Genomic DNA, 6,489 nt, shown 5'->3' with positions numbered 1-6,489 from the left:
CAACAATTGGGCCACGAGGGGGGGGCGACCGCCCCCCCCCTCTGCACGTCCCTGCCCATGACTATATTTCAGACCTGTGAAACCCATATGAGCCTGACATCTTCTAGTAGAGCTAATAAAGTAGAGCAGTTACTAGTAATTGCAAGAGAAAAAATCCTGTATGTAAGGTTACGTTCCACTAAGCACTAAGTTTTTACACACCATGACAATGCTATATCCATAGCTTCTCCTCTCTTTCTTCACTATTAATTCACTTCAGTAAATGCTAAGTACTAAACATGTATCATGTATTGAAATAGTGATTTATTTCTTTGCTTTTTAATTTCATTTACTGTAATAATTTAAGCATCATATATTTTTTTCCTCTTGTCTTTAAATTTCTGATACTTTCCTCTGCACTTCATGTCACACAGCCATCAAGAAGTTGTAAGCTGCAGTAGCTTTTCAAACTAATTCCCTAATTCATGGTCATGTCACACAGAGCCTCAACATGTTTTCAAGCCATGTCCTTGCTATTCAAATCCCTTTCTAAATCCATGTGTTGCCTTTTTCCCTTCATCTTATGTGTTCTGATGAATTTAGGAAACAGTGGAAGCATGGAGAAATACTGGCATCTGTTGTTTGGCTCCAACATTGCAGAATCTACACCTAAAGAAGGAATCTAAAGCTGGCCTCGGCTCCAGGGTCCCCCCTGATAAGGCCTTAAGGGGCTTTGAGGATAATGAGGAATTTATTTTAAGTTTGGAATTCAGCAGATATTATCCCAAATGCAAAACGTTTGATTATAAGAATTACCAAGAAAAAAGATTAAGCATTTCAAAGATTCAATACTAAATCAACAACAGTATATTACAATATGGGTTTTGGGATTAAATCTCATCCAACAGAGAAAGATACATTTATTTTCTGCAGTAACAGCACTATATTGATGTTCTCTTAGGGCGGGACTTTTTGGTGCTGGTACTGCAATTTGATTGGTACAATACATGTGTGGGCCAAGTGGCAACCTCTGTGGCTGGCAAAGAAAGCCAGCATGGAAGTACCCAAAACTGCAGTTCCTCAAACGGCCATTTGAGGTTGGTTACAGAAGTGGCAGGTGGGTGCTGTCACAGGCAGTGGTTTTCAGTAACTAGGGTTCACTCAGTTTCACTCATCCTCCCTGTATTTGGCCATTTTTGGATTAGCTGGGAGTCACCGAAGTCAAGGGGTGCCAAGGCCACTGATCTTCACAACGGCTCCTCAGAAACCTAGGTGACATCACTGAAACTACGTCCATATCTAATTATACATATAAATATTTAATATCTATGATATTGGCAGACATAAAATTGTTCATTACATCAGCAACAGGAAGTCTGTTTATAAATAGATGTGGGCTTGTTACTCCTTGTTAACCATTGATTATCATTTTCCATCATCATTATCTTTATTCTTACCGGTTGCCATGTTGAACGTATTGTCCTGTTGAAAGTGGGGTCGTGGCTTGTTATGTTATCTCTACTTCAAAAAAACACTGTTCTAAGGAAGAGTCTTTGTAAATACTTGAATGATGTGCGTGTTCAGATAATCTGATGCACTGCTGTCTGTGTGTATGCATTTGTTTCTTGAATGAATGCACTGTGACGAGGCTGACCACTCGATAGCTTACAGCGCACATAATAGACTGTCCGCACTTGACTGCACAGCTATCCATCTGCCACGAATCCAACTATTAGGCATCGTCATGAGCAGTCGATTCACATCCCTGCAGGTTTCTGCAGCTCCTGCTGGGCATGGCTCTTCAAAACACTGATCTCTTGTCTGTACTATCTGATGCATTAAACCATTTTTCTTCTTTCTTTCTCTTCAAAGATTGCTCCATTGCCTTCTCTAACACAAAGGCTGGAGAACACAGCACACAGGCCTCCTGCAGGTTGGGTTGTTCGAACACCTAAGGACGTGGGAGAAGACTTAGGCATCAGACGCTTGACGATGAGAGCCAGTTGTTGTAAAGCACTTTAAATTAAAAGAGCACTGGAGGCAACAGGGCTTGTTAGTGGTATTAAAAGGCAACAGAATGTAATAGAAAATACAGTATATGAAGTGATGCCAGTAAACTGCACTCACTGGGAGGGGGAAAATAGTTACATCACCACAACAGTTAACAGGTCGAGATACACAAAACAGATTATGCAACAGGTCCGAACAAATCAACAGTTTATCCATATTATCTAAATGTCTTTATTTTAGAGGTCAATCGAAAATTAATTGTTGCTGTGTCGATTTTTTTGAACCAGCAGTGGTGATATACTGCAAATTGAGCTGAGCTTAGTTCCAACTTGTACTCATCAGGAAACAATTGTGGTTTGCCGAGTCACTCACATTTTTGTATCACAGATAAAGAGTGCAGTAAAAAGATTTTAAGCGAGAAATAGGCAACAGAGTAACCGAATCTTAATTCGTATTTGATCAGCACTGCCTAGTTTGACAGTTTGATCGGAGTGTTGTGAATTTGCGCTGGACTGATTCACTGAGAATAACTTGTCAATCACAAGGTAGCCACGTCCTAAGGCTATGTCATCATATATTTTACTCTTAATTGGGTCATGGATTTGAAACTAGCGACTGAGACCCTGAACTCATTATGAAACTGTTTACTGAGATAATAAAAGTGAGAAGTAGGGTTATTTCTCCATAAGACTCAATACTATCAGGCCTCTTTTTTGCAGCCCATGGAGCTGGCAATTAGAAAAAATGCAGGTTTATCACCCGACAGGTAGGTATGTATCCTAGGTATGTTTAAGCCATCCATCCAGCCCACCACCTCCATATGCCAAATTTCTGGCTCTTTATACTATGTCAACTGAATTTGACAGCATCCAGAAATTAGGCTAGAGGTATACCTACAGTGTCATATTTTACCAAGTGGAAGCAGTTGAAGTTAGAAGTTAATGTTATGTTAATGATTCCAGGTTCTACCATTTTAACAATCTGCTTTGCCATTTAAAGCCCTTACAAAGAACTTTCATTTTGTGTTGTTCTGCTGGCCCCTATGGACAAGAATGGTATTTTTTTTCAGCACCGATTTTCATTGATTTCAAGGGGAATCTGAAAGAAGGTGTGGAGGCCATTAAGATTACCATAACTTTAAAAAAATAGTCTTCTCGCTGATGGTCCAATCAGTTAACAAACTCATACTCACTTATAGTATGTTTAACAACATTATGTGTTCAATAGGTAAAAATAATTATATATAATTTGATACATTTTAGAACTGGTTATCTTCCTCCTCTAGGATGCCTTCTGTCATGGTTTTTGTGACTTCCTGATTCATCGTATGATCACAGTAAGTAAGTGAGTTCATTCATAAAAACAGTTCTAAAATTGATCAGTAGAATCTTAAACTGGATGGAAAGAGGTTTGAATAGTCGGAAGTAGATGAAATAAAAATGTGATGAAGCAATAATAATTTTCATCTCAGCTTGAGACACAGTTGGCCTGAGTTTAGACATGTTCCCCAGTCAGAATCAAACAAAGCAATCATACACTTCTCATGCTGACATCTACATTTCAGAAGGTAAAGGTAAAGGAGAGAGAACCAAGACTTCCCATTATCTTAGGCAGTGGTTTCCAACCTTTTTTTTTTTTTAGACGAACCCCCACAGTCCTGTCAGATGAAGTCCTTCATCAACACCACGAGTCCTGTTCCAAATGAGTCCATTGACTGAGCAGTGACCACTGCAAAGGCCCTTTTGAAACGGCTAGGATTATAATTATGAATGTGAATAAATTGCATTTTTGGCGGCCTACACATGCTTTAAAGGCCATGAAATTTGAACATGTCATTAGTATAAAGGCATTCTATTCTAGTGGCAAAAATGTATGTGTCATATGGGTCTTGCATATAGTATTGGAAAAATGGCTCAATAGCTCAAGAGCAGCACCCATCACACCAACATTTATGAAAATTGGTACACACGTATCACGTCCAGATGTACAAAAAAGCCTCTTTGAGCCATAAACCAAACACAAAGTCGGCCATTTCGAATTTTGTGGTAATTTTTGGCAAATTACACACGTACATAAACAAACTTCTCCTAGGGTCAGGGCAATCTAAAGACATCCACAATGATTTTTTTTGTGGCTACTCAGCACCTGCTGATCAAGTGTTAAAGCTGTACTTTTTTAAATTAAATTGTATTTTAAATTTTTCCAAATTAGTTGGAATCTGGTTGGGAATCACTAAGGGACAAGACTGACTGGCGCAGAAGTAAAAACTCAGCATCAAGATTTTCCTTTTTTTATGTAAAGTAGTGTGAGGATTCTACAAGGTGTATAACTGAATATCATCTGCATGGCAGTATTAGGAGATGTGTGTGTAAAGGTAAAGTCCGGGAACTCACACACACAAAAATACTTCTTAGTCAAATGTGGCTCAAAAATTCTGAATCCTGTGTAATGTTCACCATTTCAGGATTCAGCAACACTGGAAGCACCTCAATGAGATCTGTGTGTTTTGTGCCAAAGTTACATTTACAGCTGTGTACTCAGCTGTAGTAGCAGGTCAAGCAGAGCAGCCCACACATCCTTTAACTCCTCCTGTGGGAGACACAGGTGTCTTGGATTCACCTTGAGGTCTCTGTACACCTTCAGGCAGAGGCACCCTAGGGGGCCTGGGGGGTGGCATTCTTAACAGGTGCCTAAATCCTGGCAAATGCTGTCAATACAGAGGAGCACAGGCTCAACACAGAGCTCTACAGATTCTCCTTGTCTCTGCTCAGTGACCGTGACCAACTCACAGCCGCAGGTGGGGCTCGTAACAAAAATCAACCGGTAAATGGAGGGCTTTGCCTTGTGGGTGTCAGCTCTCTTTTCACCATCACAGAGGCAAAATATGTAATGTTGTTGAGTCCAGCAAACATGGCTTAGGACACATCTCTATCTCTAGTAGGCATGTATGGGGCTGAAAAGTTAAAATCCCCCAAAATAGAGGCATCCAAATGTTTCAGAATAAAAACGTTGGTGTTTAGCAGTGGATTCTGGGCCACAGCCCCGAGTGAGAACAGCACGTAAAGTCCCCTTCACTCAAAAATCTGTTTTTCTTCTAGTTCCTACAGTTAGATGTTTGAGCTTAATTGTGCAGAAATATGTATATTTTAGTTTGACACTAGAAGGATGTTTTTACAATAATCTGCTGCCACCAGTACACATACACTGAGAATGGACTTAACAGTGATCTTGTGTCCAGCAGGAAAACTTTAAAAATGAAAGAAATATGCATATTCATAGATTCTGGAATCTTTGATTAGGTATATTGCATTTCAGGGGAACTGCATTGATTTGCTTGAGTTTGCTTACAGATGTTGGGGAGTATTACTTAAATATGTAAATTATACACATAATTATAAAGTACTTCGTAGCTGCAGATGGAGCTGTCCTCAGCATGGATTCCTATGGCACATAGAGAGGATCTGAAAAGAAACAGACTTGGCCGGATAGCCAGTAAAAACCTTCATGGTATGGGAATACCCAGTTGTCCCCATTAAGTTAAGTTATTATGAAGCAAAAAAAAGTAAGATACAAAAAAGATAATCAATCAATCAATCAATTAATCATTCAAGCGTTATTTATATAGCCCCTTTTAGGTAAATAAAATGCAATTTAAAGTGCTTTACAAGCAACAACAATAAGAGACCAATGCACGCAACATGCAATGCAATGCAAAAAAAAGTTAAATAAGACAACAATAAAAGATGAGTAGTTAAGATAATAAAAGACAGCAATAATGGCAACTAAAATTTTTTTTTTGAAATACTAAAAAAATAAATGATTAAAAGTAAATAATACAGTACAAATTTTAATACAATGAAATAACGTAAATAATTATCAACAGGAAAATGCTAATAAAACAAAATGAAATAAATAATGGTCAACAGTAAAATGTTGATTAAACAACATAGAATAAAATAAATAATGATGATAAATAAAATAAGTATATAAATTAAAACCAAAGGATTATAAAACACTCCATGAAAGCCAGAATGAATAGTTTAGTTTAGAAATGTCAGTATATTCAGGTCTTCTCAGATCCTCTGGAAGGCTGTTCCAGAGGCTTGGAGCACCAAATGTTTTTGTTCTGCTTTGGGGAACAGCTAAAAGAGAAGAACCCAATGATCTGATGAGCCTTCCTGGCTCATAAACCAACAGCATTTAGGGGTAAAGGGGAAATCCTAATTGTCCAGATAGTTCTGGTCAAATATTGATCTCTCATTCTCTGTTTTATTTATTTAAACAGATGAAGTCCTAGGACGCAGATGTGAGGGTGTCACCAGCAGGGAGCAGTGTTGTTAAGCAATCCCAAAGGGCATTTAGAGCATCAGTCAGAAGGTCAGGATGCAGTTAGTGTTAAGCAGGACTGCTAGAGTAATGCAAGTGTAATGTTTTATATTACACTTTATGTTGTATATGTGGAACCTAAAATAGAAGCTACTCCTGAATCTGGGGTCATTA

Source organism: Morone saxatilis, unplaced genomic scaffold (genome assembly GCF_004916995.1).
Source record: "Morone saxatilis isolate NCDOM2014 unplaced genomic scaffold, NCSU_SB_2.0 Contig6, whole genome shotgun sequence".
NCBI classification, from domain to species: Eukaryota; Metazoa; Chordata; class Actinopteri; family Moronidae; genus Morone; species Morone saxatilis.
The sequence above is the reverse complement of the archived record's forward strand: the minus strand, read 5'-3'. Positions refer to the sequence as shown.